We start from the raw sequence: 15,481 nt of genomic DNA on the forward strand, positions 1-15,481 counted from the left end.
CATTATACAAAGAACTTCAGCATATGAACAGATGAAATGTTTCACAATTACTTTTGTAAATCGAGGACAACTCATGTAAAAGTATAAGAAAGGGAAAACTCATTTCCGTTGTGCTAGGCAATCTATACTGAAGACAGATTGAAGACAGAAAAACCAATGATCTTTTAGTTTCTTTATATGTTAAGAATGTTGATGAAATTTCTATTCATATACTAGAGTTGCTCTAACAAAGTGGGCGGCTTGAAACAACAGAAATTCATGCTCTCATTATTCTAGAGGCTGTAAAATTCAAATCCAGGTACCAGGTATTGTCAAAGCTGGTACCTTGCAGATGTTCTGAGAGAATTTGTTTAGTGCCGTCTTACTTGCTTCTGGTGGTTTCCAGAAATCAATACTGTCCCTCAGCTTATAGATGCAGAACTCTAATCTTTGCCTAGTATTTCTTCATTGTCTACATATTTCTTAATATAAAGACCCTGTCATGGATTTGGGGCCTGCATTAATCCAATATGAATTAATCCTGACTAGTTACATCTACAAAGAACCTATTTCAAAATAGGGTCATATTCTCAGGTTTGGGGGTGACACAGATTTTGAAGGGACAATATTTAATATTTTGATAAAGTATAAAATTCAGTATAAAACATAAAATTCATCTCAAACAATGTAAGAAAAGAATAAAACCTCGTGAAACTAGAAATTAAAAAACATTTTAAGATTATGACATCTATATAGTCTTAAACTAGTAGCTTCCACCTTAATTAATAGTAAAACAGGCAATTTTACTTCTTAAAATCAGAATCAAGGTCAGAAAACCTATTAGTGTTTAGTTATTTTTATACCGAAATTTTATCCAAAGAAAAATAAAGTAAATAGATACAAACTTATACAAGTATACTATGTAACAGCCTTTAGCAATATTTGTATATATTATAATCATCTTCAAACACTGCTAACTTTACCTCCTCCTTCCTAAAGGTGTTTTCAAATACTAAAACTGTCTGCCAACAAAACACAGTAGAATCGGCTGTCCTTACAACAAATAAGAAGCAGTCCAATGGTAAGACATAAAGGGATGTACAGAAATTAATAACTTCCCTACATGATTAGCTAGAGAACTTCAAAACTAGAGCTACAGAGGACATGTAATTCACATCGGAAGGACAGTGAGATTGTAATATTATTATGTAATATTGACTTTTTTGTTTATAAAGCATATGTGTTATAGAACAATAGAAAATAAATGAAAGCAAAGTTCAAAAGTCATAAAATTCCACCACCATGAGTATTACTCTTAATTTTTTCTTTCTCTCTCTCATTTTCCTGATTCATTCCAAACGTGTCTCTATAAAAAACTCACATGAACAAATTTTGGATCATGTTTGTCAATAACCATTGAAGGAGCTCAGAAAATATGACTCCTTCCTATAAGGAATACTTTGAATTAAAGGCATTCAAGATCCAAAAGTAGTGCTGGAGGCTTTCCCTCTATCACACAAACAAGACTGAGCCAATCGAAAGATCAAAAATACCCATATGTTATCTCAATGTGTTGTGGAAGGCAACCAAACCTGGCCCAAGTCATCTAAAACATAGTACTTGTCTCTCAGGTTAATGTACAAGTCAATCTGTCGGTCCCTGTGCCCCTATCTGTGCTCCCCTTGTCACTCCTAAACAAAAATTAACCTCGTATTCCTCATCTTATTTCCCCCTTCTCTTCTAAAAGACATGTAAAAAAATATTTCAATCTCTATGGGACATTGTGTAATCACTCTGTGATTGTCCCCATGCCTGTGGTTAATAAAGCTTTCTCTTCTTAATCTGTCTTAATTGTAAATTGATCTTCAGCAAACTTTCAGGGAAAAGGGCATGTTTCCCCTCACCCTGACATCTCCTTAATTCCTACTGTATACACTGTCCTTAGTGTAAGAACAGGTACTCACTATAAATCGTGCCTTTAGGTCAAAACAACCTTGAGGTTATCATGCACATTTCATGTGCTGTGCTGCACACAGCATTCTCCCCTGGTCTGGCGGGCTGCATTTCATTGTCTCCATGGGGCATGTACACCCTTTCCTTACAGCAGGTAAGACCTGCGTTGAGGGTTGTGATTTACCTGTCTTGCAGACGCTTGAGTTCCCCATGGGGATTTATGGAGAGAACTGTCCCTAAGTTCCCCCATTAAAACACTCTGTACCAACAAGCAAAGTGGACTTGTCTGCCTTATTCTTTGGTTTCTTGGCTCTTTCTGAGTTTAGGGATTGGATTGTTCTGCAATATATGTCCACTTCACAGAACCCAGAGCAGCACAAAAGATTCCTGGGGTGCCTGTGCATTGCATTGCAAGAGAGCAACTCTGAGCGTAAGAAACCCAAATCTTTTATTATGGAAAGTTCCCTTGGGTGAACTTTTTCCCGGAGAAAGAAATTATCTATATCATACTGGATAGTAAATAAGCCTTTCCTTTTCTCCAGAAGGAGGCACTAGGTTTATATTCTAGCTATTTGGAATGCAAAGAAGGAAATGTTGGAATTCCTAGACTCAGGGAATTTGTATTCTATTCGGGAAGTTACATTTATAAACATAAGTTGCAAAAAATATGTGATGATTACAGAAATAATGACGACTCCAATGGTAGTGGTGTGGAGAAAAGGCTGAATATTAGCTGAAATGGGGGAGGTGAGGGAAGGCTTGGCGGATAACAGTGGAGAGTAAGTTGGTTCTTGATGGACGTTTAAGGATTGGCACAGGCAAGGGGAGAGGTGTGGAGAGAATGTAGTTCTGTACAGTCACAGGTGGGAGGCAGGGAGGAGAGAGCCGATGTGATGCGGACAGGTCAGCTTACCAAATGCTTTGTGTATCATTGGAAAGGCTTTGTTCTGCTCCAACAGTTTGAGAGTCTTCAGTACAAACAGGACCTGAGCACATTTTTATTTTTTAAAAGATGTTTCTCAACTATGTCTTACTGAAAAGGTTATTACCAACCCCTGTGCTAGGGCCCTGGGCACACAGAGGCAGAATAATAAAATGAGGTGTACAGTGTGCGAAACAGTGGACAGGTTTAGCATCATGTTATGTAATAATAATAATACCTTGGGATCTTGCTACAATAGCCTGGCGAGCACAAAAGTTTCTATGCTGTGTGGATGTGGCCCACTGATGCAGCGGAGTTTTCTCAACTTCTCCAAAACACGTTGAAACCCACCCTCCCACCTCCACTGCAGGGGAAATCTAATGCGAGTCCCGTAAGAGGTCTCCACCAGTGAGCAGCAACACCAGAGAACAAGATTCAAGATTGGTCTACACCATAGCCTTGAAAAGTGCCTGGGTTTCATTAACAGAACAATGAGACATTTTCTTCCTGGCACGAGCAGGGTTATAGGAACATGCAGGCTGAGTTGACCTCCAGAGTAGAGAAAATCGGGATGGTGTCTGCTGTTTACAGAGGTAGGAGTAGAGGTGGTTACCCACACCTACCTGTCAGACGCGGCCCAGGAGGTAGAGCCATGCTCTCTGGGAACAGGCCCACTTTTTCCTCATGTCTTTGCCATTACATCTCCAGAAGAAGCATCTTTTTTTTTGCTGCTTTAGTTTTTTATAAAAATTGAAGATCATGATACAAAATTTGTGAGAATAAAAATAGAGTCACTAATGCTGAAAAAAAAGCTAACAAATACAGCTGGGGAAGGTTGTGAACAGAGAGTTCTCATGCTTGTGTACCTGATAAAAAATATCACGAAAGGCTTTACAAAATCATAACCTTGCATAAGGCCATAGGCACCTTCCACAAAAAAAAAAAAAAAAAATTCTGTGAGGGCATATTCCTGGCAACTGCCTGTCTAACCTTGGACTGGTGTCACCCTTGTTGTTGATCTTTGTAGCCAAGGATATTTCTAACAAAACAATTATGTAATCTTCCTCATTTTGTTCTCAAAGCCTTTGTCTTGGCTTGGCGCCGATAGTAGTAGTTACAGCATCAGCCACATACACTGAGTCTGGGGAGTTCGATCCCAGCCTGGGCCAGTGAAACAATAATGGCAACTTCAACAAAAAAATAGCTGGGCATTATGGTGGGCACCTGTAGTCCCAGCTGCAGGTACTTGGAAGGCTGAGGCAAGAGAATCGCTTAAACCCAAGAATTTGAGGTTGCTGTGAGCTGTGATGTCACTGCACTCCACGGAGGGCAGCATAGTGGGACTTTGCCTCAAAACAAAACAAAACAAAACAAACAAAAAGAAAAACTTTTGCCTTCCTTTGCCTTTCTGAATACACACATAGCTTACTGCAGCACATGTGGTCCCATTACAATACCTTACCCCCCCAATAAATATCACCTTTTAGGAAGCCTCTTCCTATTATTTAGGTTGACAGAGATAAGAGATCTGAAATGTTATTTTCATTTTCACTCTGTTCCTGGGGAGGGGGAATCACTAATTCTTACTATTTATATCAAATTATTTATTTATATCTCAGAGGGAAGGGAATGAAAGATCTTTGAAATTTTCTCTTTGAGTAGATCCAGATTTTCGTGTGAGCAAAATTAAATATGTAAATTGAATATGTAAATCATGTTGCAAATGAAATAGTCAAATGTTTACTTATATTTAATAATCAGCCATACATGCATATTGCATATGTAAGATAACATGCTAATTAAGAAATTATCACATTTCATGAAATGCTTTAATTAAACCCTTCATTGAATTTTTGCTACAAATGTCTTTTTCCTTGGTTAAAACTCCTAATGGGTTAACTGGGCTTCCTAGGACACAGTTTTTTCATGTACATCTAAATGTTGGCTGCATTGTAGAGGTCTTTGAATCTATCTTTTATGTTATCACAGGAACTATCCTGTTGCTTGTTTAAGGATTTTTTCTCCATATGATGTAGAATCCAAACGTATCATAGGATGTACACTTTGAGGTTCTGGTCCTGGAACCAAGGCTGGTGCCAATTTCTTGTACATCCCCCTGAGTTAAACTATTCATTTTAAGTAATTACTAAAAGCTACATTAATCGCTCATTTGCAATTTTGATGTCACTATTAGGAATAATTCCCTAAGGATCTGCTAACTTATTTTTCTCCCTTTTTTTTTTTTTTTTGGTAGCTTGATTCTGGTAATTTCCATAAATATCAGCAACTGATATAAAATGTATTCATTTATTTTTATTAAATCATAAACACATAGATCATGTATACATTAATTCATTTATGGGTACAATGTGCTGATTTCATACAGAATTAGGAATGCTTACATCACACTGGTTAATATATACTTCCTCTCGTTTACTTAGTTCTTGTGTTAAGACATTTATATTCTACACTAATAGATCTGACATGTACCCTGGCATTATGCACCATTGGTGTGATATAGTGTTTCCTTAAGTATTTCTTTGTTATTCACAATAACCATCAAAGCACCCATCACAGGAAGATTTGTAAGGATTCAACTGTAAGGAGGAAAAATTTTCTAAGGAATCTTCTAGTAAAAAAAAATCAGCTTAATTTGAATTTTTATGGTAATCTTTTTGTTCACCAATATTCTATATTTACTGTTTTCTTCTCTAGTACTCCAGCCAGTCCACTGTTACTCTCCCAATCACGTGTGCCTCTTCAGAGTCTAGTCTTTCTTCGTACACACCTTTCCCATATGTTCATCCCACCGCTCTAAATTCCACTGGCTTCAATGCAAGGGACTGTAATTTACATGGAGTATAAACATGTAGTACATGAGGGTTCTTGGGAATCGTATGTACGGCTCAATGCATAACTCAGGTAAACCTGCCCTATCAACTTTCTTCATTTTTCTCAATATACTTCTATTTTAAGCCAACATCTATTGGAAAGTTAGTTTCAGACAGTTTTGAGATGCTCTCTCCTGGGTTGTTCCATGGTGATAGAGATGTCACCCATCAGACACCCTGGGAAGCAGATTAAAATGAAGGCATGTAGGAAGTTTAATGATAAATCCCAACATATGTGGAATGAAGGCAGTAGGATGAGGCAGAGGAAGAAGTTGACCACAATTCTGTCACAGTTATGGCCTCCATCCATCCCATAGAGATGTTAGTGGGTCTGCAAAATTATCTCAACTTGGACCAGAGAGGCCAGCCCTTTCTAGTCTAAGGACATGGGGTGTTCCTGGAAAGGGTTTGTGAACTTGGTTGAGGGGACTTGACTTATCTGTGAGCACTGTTGCCAGGAGTCGGGGACCAACACACCCAGGCACTGGGGCACACTGCTTCAGTAGCTAGGGAGGCACCTACTGGCATAGCACAGTTGTTAAACAGAGCCAGTGCTTGGGGACTGGACTGTTGGTTTGACATTTGGTGCTTGGCCGCCTTCCTCCACAGGCTGCTGGTGGACTCATTTGTCCATTCCACCAGCTCCCTGGAGCTTCCTTACCACATGTGGACTGTGAAAGTCCTCTGATGAGTCTACTCATGGTCCCTTCTGCCTAGACACACCCTTGCAGCTACTTTTTCTGGATTCTTTATGCCTCCTAGTCAATTTCTAGGAAACTGTGCTTCAGTCCTCAATGCACATCAAGAGGCTAATCTGTTTTATTCTCTTCTTAGCAATGCAAAAGGAATTTCAAGGGTGCAGGAATGTTGCCAGTCAGCCCACCAGTCACCCAAGCCAATCTGCAGAGAAGCAGATGAGAGATCCACAGTTTTTTGTTTTTTTTTTTTTAAACAGAAAAGCCAGTGATTCTGGAGGGCAGCAGGGATATCTTTCCGAAGATCTGTTCTTCCTCTTTCCCTGTGTTACTTTGCTTCTCACATGAAGCATTAGCAATGTTACTACCTATTACAGTATGGGTCAACAGATTCCCCTTCACAGGTTACAAAGTTACACAGTATCTTCCTACCTTAAAGTGGTTATATCTTGAAAGCATTTTTACTCTAGACCAAATTTATCATTTGTCAACACTTCACTGGGTACACAGAGCACCCTGGGTCCTTCAGGGAACAGGATCCCGTTCCCCAACTTACCTATGACAGTGGGCCTTGGAAGTGAATAAACAACCTCCGATGTTTGCACACAGGCTCGCCAGCCTTCTTAGGGCCTGACCAAGGGTGCCCTACATGAAATGCCCATTCAGGCTGGCACGGGCTGATAACAGGAATGCATTTTTTTCTAGTCTGGGGAAAATCTTTCCCTTTTTATGTGTATATCATTTTTTTCTCATTCAGCAAATACTTTTTCCTTTCCATTTGTTTTCCAATCCTTCTAAATTCTTACAGCTTTTTGAAAACAAAATCCAGAAAGAGTTGTAAGGTATTCCATTCCACTAAACTCTTCCCAAACTTGTCAATCAATGAGCCTGGAATAACTTTGCTCTTGATACTTGACAAGGGGACCTGGGAAAATACTGCAACAAACAAACAAACAAACAAACAAACAAAAACTTTGAAAATGAACATGACAAAAATTACAATCAATTTGTACTATGGAGTAGATAAAAATGTAATGAAAAAAAATAGTTTCAAGAGATTTGAAGGAGGGAAAATCCCTAGAAGATTATAGCCATTATGACTTTGCAATCTAAGTTACAGCTATGGTTTCTGCAGTACACAGAGGCACTTTAAACATAGGACAAAGTAGTTTCATAATACATGCTTAGCATCGAAGGAGCACTTATGCCATAATAAAATCCGGTGTATATTATTCAAATCTTAATAGTGGCTCTGATGTTAACCTTCTAGTCAATTTCACTGCTTCTCCAAAGCAAAGCTAAGTGCTTTCTCTTCCATGGTTCCTTGTGTGTCTGTACCGTAACATTTACAAAATTGCCTTGTAATTGTTTGTTGACATCATTTATCTCCTGTATTAAACCAACAGTTCTTCAAAGCCAAGGACATGCCCTATTTATTGTTCCATTAGAGGTGTTCACTACATAAATGATTCTTCAAACTGAGAGTGACATTTGCAGCTCTAGTAATATAAATGACAACTTAAGTGTGCCCTGACATCCCAACCTACAACTAACTTTAGTTCCTTTTTTTTTTTTTTAGCAGAGAAGTGGCTTGTACATGTTTAAGAATACATCCATTAGAATAGTTAAATAATGACATGGATTTAAATCTTCAACTCACTGGAATATCTACCTGAATTGAACTATTCATTATCCAAAGGGGCCATTTGAACAAAGTATATATTTTAATCAGATTATATAAGGTTTTATTTCCTTTTCCTGATACAAGTTGGATTCTAGAGGGTGTATAGTAAAACTTTTACCCATAAAAAATACAACATATTGTCACAAGAGGGCAGCCTATTAACATGAATTTCATCTTAGGCATTTCTTGAAATTTTAAGGCCATTGCTTTAATCCACAAAGCCAAATAATGATAGAACAATACAGGGCATTCAAGCAGATACTTTACCTTATGTATGTTGTTGCTTTTTATTACTGCTAAAGAAAAATATTAATCTGTAAATAAAACAAGGGCTGAATTACCTCATGTAGAAAGATAGGCTTTTTTAGGTTGTGGTTTTCAAACACAAAGATAATATAGGTCAATGTCTGAGCTGAGTTTACCAAACCTCCCAAATTACCACGTGTGAAGTCACCCTGATCCGCCCCAATTTCTAACCAAGCAGAGGCTAGTGGGAAGAATCAGACCAATGTGCAAACTTAGGGTATATGAGTGCCCTAAACATACACTGAAATGTATGTTTCTAATTTTTAACCACCCAAGTGACATAAAGACACAGTGTTATTTGGATGTTGGAGTTTTCTTGGTATATGGCTGGTCTTGGTCTCTAAGACATACAGAAAGCAGCCTCAGATTAGCTACACCCGCTTCTCTCTTATTGCCCTCAGCTGAGTAGAGCCACCTCTCCCAAGGGCATGCTCATGTCCCAGGACCTGCCCATAGTACTATAAATGTCCGACTTCCACATGGATCCAATTAGAATTTCTGTGTTTACTGGACTGGAAATTACACTGGTAGTACTGGGCCACCTGTGGCTTCACAGCTGCCTCCCCCCACCAAGGTACTTTAGATGCAGAGTAAATTGTGAGAACTACTGGCACCTGATGGCAGGGAGCAACCGAAGCCCATATTCCCCCATGTCTTTAAAGACCAAGATCTGGTCTCTAGCCTTCTTGTCTGTGCCTCTCCCAGCTGGGCCCACTCTTGCCTCCCCGCACCTGCAGGCCATATTCTCCTCTGTTGTTCAAGATTATCTCTGACCTAAGGCAGACCAGATTTAAGAAGTTCTCATTTAAGACTTACTTCTGAATCATCCCTGTTAGATTCATTCTAGTTGTGACCAGGAGGAAACCCCACTTGTGTCCAGTCTTGTGCTGTTTTTCTCTACCATGTTCTACCTTATAATTACCTCAGTGTTCTGGTAAGTCATCTTCTTACTCAATTAAATGCGTGTTTCTGAGTTTCCACGTTGGCTATCAGTTTAATCCAGTTACTCTCACAGCCTTGGATGCCCCAGCATGCAGCCTGCTGTATCGGTTTCTTCTCCTGACTTTTAAATTCTAGACCTTCTTAGGGCCCTGTTTTCCCTCAGGAATGAATCTCCACTTTCTGCTTGCTAGTTGCCTCCACCCATAGGCCTAATTTCTGCCTGAACTTCAAAGTATTGACTGGTCTAAATGTCCTTTTGTGGGACTTTGGTGTCCTGTGGGTTGGTTTTTTTTCATCTTACATATCAGTACCAATCCTTTCATCTTGTAGTTAATTTAAATAGTTTTAATCTCTATTACTTCCCAGTAGCAAAGCCCCTTTGTATGAGATGCTGACAGCAGGTCAGTCTCGTCTCGTGTAGCCCATTTCACATGTGAACTTTACACTAGAAACAGACTCTTTCCTCTTTCATCTGTCCCACCAAATTCCATACTCATGTCTCAGAAGCAGCCCAGTCAATTTTAGGGTTGATGCAAGCTGTGCAATAGACCTCAGATATAGGTATGTGTGAAATTTCGCACACATCAAATTATAATGTAAGAGGAGGCAAGAAAGGATTATTTCTTCCATTTCTGATAGAATTTTAATAGTTGGTAAGGTTTATTTTTTGTCTTGTTTGAGACACTCGCACTCTGCTGCTCTGGGTCAAGTGGTGTGGCATCATCATGGCTCACAGTAACCTCAAACTCCTGGGCTCAAGCAATCCTCTTTGCCTCAACCTTCTGAGTAGCCGGAACTATAGCTACTCATCCCAAAGCCCAGCTAATTTTTCTAGTTTTTAGTTAAGATGGGATCTCATTCTTGTTCAGGCTGGTCTAGAATTCCTGAGCTCCAGCAATCCACCTGTGTTTGTCTCCTAGGTGCTAATAGCTGGTGAGTTTTGAAGATGTTTTATGTTTTTTCTCTTTATTTCTTAAAACTACTATTTTTAAAGTATTATTTGTTCCCTTAATTTGACTTTTTTTGCTGCTTTTGTCACAAGCAAAAATATTAATTGTATTTAGAATTCTCTCCTAAATGCCCTCAAAACATCTTGGGAATTTGTTCTAAGACTCTAGGGAATACATTCCCTCAGAGAAAACTAAATTAAGTAATTGTTTTATTCTGTTTTAATTTAGCCATATATTTAAAATATTTATTGTAGCTTGAAAGTGGCATGACCTGTTTTCAAAATATGAAGAAAAGGTTGAGAATAAGCTGAAACAAACCAATTGGCAGATCAGATGATGTAACTGATATAACTTCACAAGTTTTTATTTGACCATGTCTGGACAAGGAAGAAACCAATCAATTTTTGTAGCAGACACTTGGGTTTTGATGCTTATGTTAGGACTGAAAACATTTTGGAACTGTTAATATAAATGAAGAGAAGTTGTCCTGCTTCTTAGTTTTGTAGGCTAGGTTGTGGGGAGAGAGGACACGGGGAAGCAGAGACAACTTAGGTGTCGACAGTCCCCATCCTCATTTTAGACTGAGCCAGTGTTGGTGCTGGGAAGGTGGAGAGCTGGAGATGGCTTTGGAGAGTCTGAGAATAGTGGTAAAAAGGAAGGCCCTAAAGCTCTCCCTTTGGGCTCATGAAGAGCAAGAGAAATATCTGTGAGTTGGTAGAAACATCCTGGCCCAAGGCTGCTTCTTTGTGACCCCAGAATGACAAATGAGTATCGTTTGACCCCGGGGACCTGAGAAGAGGACGTTGTATTCCATAGACCTTCCCGGTCAGAGGAGACCTTGTGGGTCAAAGGGGCCCCTAACTTAATTTTGTGGAAATCAAAATGAGTAAGTCAATTGGTAACAGTTGGTGTTGCCTTCCACCTGATGCCAAATTTCAACAATAGAGAAAAGCCCTCCCTAGTCTCTGGAATCTAGAATTCAGGCTGGGGAGAGGGTACACAGAACCTGAACTGACAATTTAATTTTGCCACCCAGTGGCTGCGTACATGATAGCTGAATGGAACAGCCACTATTGTCCACTTGGTGGCCACTAACAGCAATTCTCAGCCTTGGAACTAGGGAGGAACTATTTTCTCCGCAGAGTGGTCTTTATAAACTTATAAAAGAGTCAAAGCCTGCTGAACCAGACAAAACATTCAGCGTAGTATGTTCTTCAGCCCCAAAGAGCGATATCATATATACAGCTAATCTTCCAGTGAGATAGATTGGAGTTTATTTAAATTAGTGAGATTTAAAAATCTACACATTGAGTCTTGAAAAAATCATAGTAAGGCATCAATTTTCAATCAAAAAGAAATATATTAGTGCATTTGAACTTCATTGAACTTAAACTGAGGGAGGATTCATTAAATTTTTCTTTGAAAGATCTAAAAGCAAAAGGTTAAAATATAAATTCCGAGGCAAAGTAGGTAACACATCAGCAAGATATCATATAAGATGGCATTACAAAAATTTTCATCTCTATATAGTAAAACACCAAATCTAGTTACTATAGGCCATTTTGGTTTTGATCTAGAAAACAAAACAAAACTGTATGCATATAATTATGAAATTTTAAAAACATATATGATATAAAACATGATTAATTACCATTTCATCAATTGAATGCAATCAGATAAACTTATTTATTGATTTACAGTTGAAGGGTTTTGGGGTAAGCAGATTTCAGTAATAGTATCTGTCAATTGAAGATTTTTGAAAGACACTTGGTGAGTTTTTAACACCAGAAGATTATTAACCTAAGAATTAAATCATTCAATGTGATGTTATGTTAATACATCCTATGTACTAACGAGATTTAGTCCTAAGTGATAGGAGTTTTATGGGATGATGTAGTTCTACTATTTGGATTTTAATATATATATATATATATATATATATATATTCTTATTGTATTTTTCTTTCAACAAAGAACAAAATTACCATCCTGTTCACTGCTATATTGCTGGATCTAGCCTATTACTACTACTATAATCCTTCAATAAGTATTGGTTGAACAAATGGATATATTACACTAGCTGTAATTAAGTGGTCATGTTTATAGTCAAGACTGGCTTTCACATAAAGAAAGAAAAATTGACTTCGGAGAAAATGAATGTCGTGCATGTGGCTGAGAAGGCAGATGCCTGAGCATCTGAAACCTGGGTTCTGAGACCTAGTTCTACTACTGGTCGACTATTGTGACCTTGGGCCTCAGTTTGCTGTGGGGGGTACCTGGCAGCAGAGTATGAAATCCCAGAGGGTACCTAAGCATATAAATTATTATTTTGAACCCATGATTTCTTCAAACACCCAAGGTGTTGAATTGGTATAATTTCCCAGACTTGCCAGTAAGAAGAACCATTGTTAATGGAATGCATTCCCAGGTCTTTCTCCTGGAGAGTTGGTCAGGTATATTTGATTGTGGTTCAGGAGTCTCATTTTAACCAGTCCCCCAGGTGATTAGTAGAATTTACAAGTTTGAGAAAGGCTGGTGTTTATTCTAATATTATTGAATGTCCAAAGTTTGGATGGCTCAAGGTGACAACAGTCTGGTCACTAAACAGAAATGTACGGGCAGAGTACTTCACTGGGTATCATAAGGGAAGGAAGGCTTCCTCCTTAGCTAGGTGGCACAGGAGTCTCCAAATGGGGCCACCTGTGCGAGAGACAGCAGCCTGGCAAGGGCAGGGATCTAACATCAGGAGCCTGGGGCAGGCAGGGTGGGCCCTGGCCTTTGACACTAGATTCCCAGAAAATAGGCCTGCTGGGGTTCTCAGCAGAGTGCTGTGGTCACATTCTCAAGTGGGTGGGAATAGGAAATGAGAAGATGTGGGGAAGAGGGTGGGTCGGAGTGGACAGCTGGGCAAGGTGGGGCCCTCAGGTCATGTAGACCACTCCCACCTGCTGCCTGGGCCCTCTCTGGGTTCTCTCAGCAGCCAGCTCCACGCCTCATGCCTCTCATGCAAGGAGGAGGAACCACTACATGGCCACTTCTACAATACTATCAAAAATAAACAAAAAAGACTTTTTTTCCCTGAAATTTTTGGGCCCAAACCATGGGTGCACATTATACACAGAAGAACCCCATACACAGCAAAATACAGCACTGTTTTCACCTCTCAGTGACTTAATACCATATGCCTCCCTTTGATTTCCTTCATATCTATTCTGTGCAGGGTTATTTGAACTTCTTGAATCTGTAGTTGATGTTTTTATATAATTTAGAAAACTTTTGGTTCTAACTTGGTCAAATACTGTTTTCTGCCTCATTTTCTCCTTTTCTAGTCTCCTTCTGGGATACCAATTACATTACTGCTAGAGTGGCTCTATTTTTATTATATTTTTTTCTCCATATTCTTAATATGGAAAATTATTCTTTATCTGTCATACATTTCTGCCATCTCTAATCTTTTGGTAAACACATACAGTAATTTTTTAATAACAAATATTCTTTTGGTTCCAGAATTTGTTTCATTATTTATAGTTTTTATTTCTCTTAAGATTCCTTATATATTTTCCCTTATGACCATCTATTCTTTAAATTCTTAAACATGCTTATAATAGCTAATTCCTTACTCTAATTTCAACATGGGATCCATTTCAATGTCTCATTTCATTGTTTACTTTTTTGATTATGTGTCATATTTTTTTGTCTATGGATTTTAAATTATATTCCAGGTTATATGGATGATATTTTGTAAAGACTCTGGGTTCTGTAATTTTACTTTTTTTTTTTTTTTTTGAGACAGAACCTCAAGCTGTCCCCCTGGATGGAGTGCCGTGGCATCATAGCTCACAGCAACCTCCAACTCCTGGGTTAAAGCGAGTCTCCTGCCTCAGCCTCCCAAGTAGCTGGGACCACAGGCGCCCACCACAACGCCCGGCTATTTTTTGGTTGCAGCCGTCATTGTTGTTTGGTGGGCCCGTGGCTGGATTCGAACCTGCCACCTTAGGTGTATGTGGCTGGCGCCTTAGCCACTTGAGCCACAGGTGCTGAGCCTGTAATTTTACTTTTAAGGGTAACTCATTTCTAACATTATTCACCTTATTGTACTCAAACACCAAACACTCACTCCTTGAAGTCTGCAGCAGTTGAAAGCTCTGTCCTGCTCCAGCCGTTCAGCTGTTGCTTTCTACTACACTCTGTGGAGTCTCTTTTATATTTGTGCACATTAGGAGCCACCGTATACAGGTGGCAATTGCACATGCACTTTATCGACACCCTGTATATGAGTTGAGTTCAGTTGCACATGTAGATTTCAGACCTTTACCCTGTGTGACATTCTCGAGACCTTTTGACTTTTACTGGTATGGGATTCCCTCCCACTCCACTCAATTTCTCCCTCAGTTTGACCCACCTAAAACTCCATGCCATACTCATCTTCATACTCATTCTCTGCTTTGCTAGTAGATACTCAATTTTGCCCAGACTGGATGATGTCATCATTATAAAACTGCATAAATGCAAATCTAAACCTTTGCAGTTCTTTCAGGGTTGGATTACTCTGTTAATGTTTGAATAATACTTCTATCAGTTTTCTACTTTTCATTACTGAGAAGTATGCTTTAAATTTTTGGAGTGTTTATAATTTTTCCTCTACATCTGAGTTAGATATGCTCTCCTACTACATTTTGTAATTACAACTTTTTGTCTACCAAGTTTGGGAAAACCTGTCTGTATTTAAGGAATTTTCCATTTATGAATCCTTTGGAAAAATTAGAATCAGGGTTGAAATTTCCAATTTCCTTTGGAGGCTGATGTGGATATGAAACCTACTCTACACGAATCAGGCATCCACACGTGTGACAGTAGTAAAAATGGGAAAAGACTTTGTAACAAGGAGAACGAAAGTAACCAACTTTCACTGCTGAATTCTATCTTTAATGATTGCTTTCCTGTGACAATGGTTGATCTTTTTTTTTAAATGATAAAGAAGTTGAATTGATATGGTGGTAATGATTGATTCTGAAGATATTTAGTTTGTCTTTTGTAAAATACTAACTCACCTTTGTATTTGGTCCTGCTGTATAATATAGCTACATCGTATATAATCTCTCGCACACAGTTGAGTTTTAGCATTGTTTCCCAACTTAAATTAGGTTTTAATCAGTAATG

This window comes from Otolemur garnettii, unplaced genomic scaffold, assembly GCF_000181295.1.
Source record: "Otolemur garnettii isolate 467f Iridium unplaced genomic scaffold, OtoGar3 scaffold00009, whole genome shotgun sequence".
Classification (NCBI taxonomy): Eukaryota; Metazoa; Chordata; class Mammalia; order Primates; family Galagidae; genus Otolemur; species Otolemur garnettii.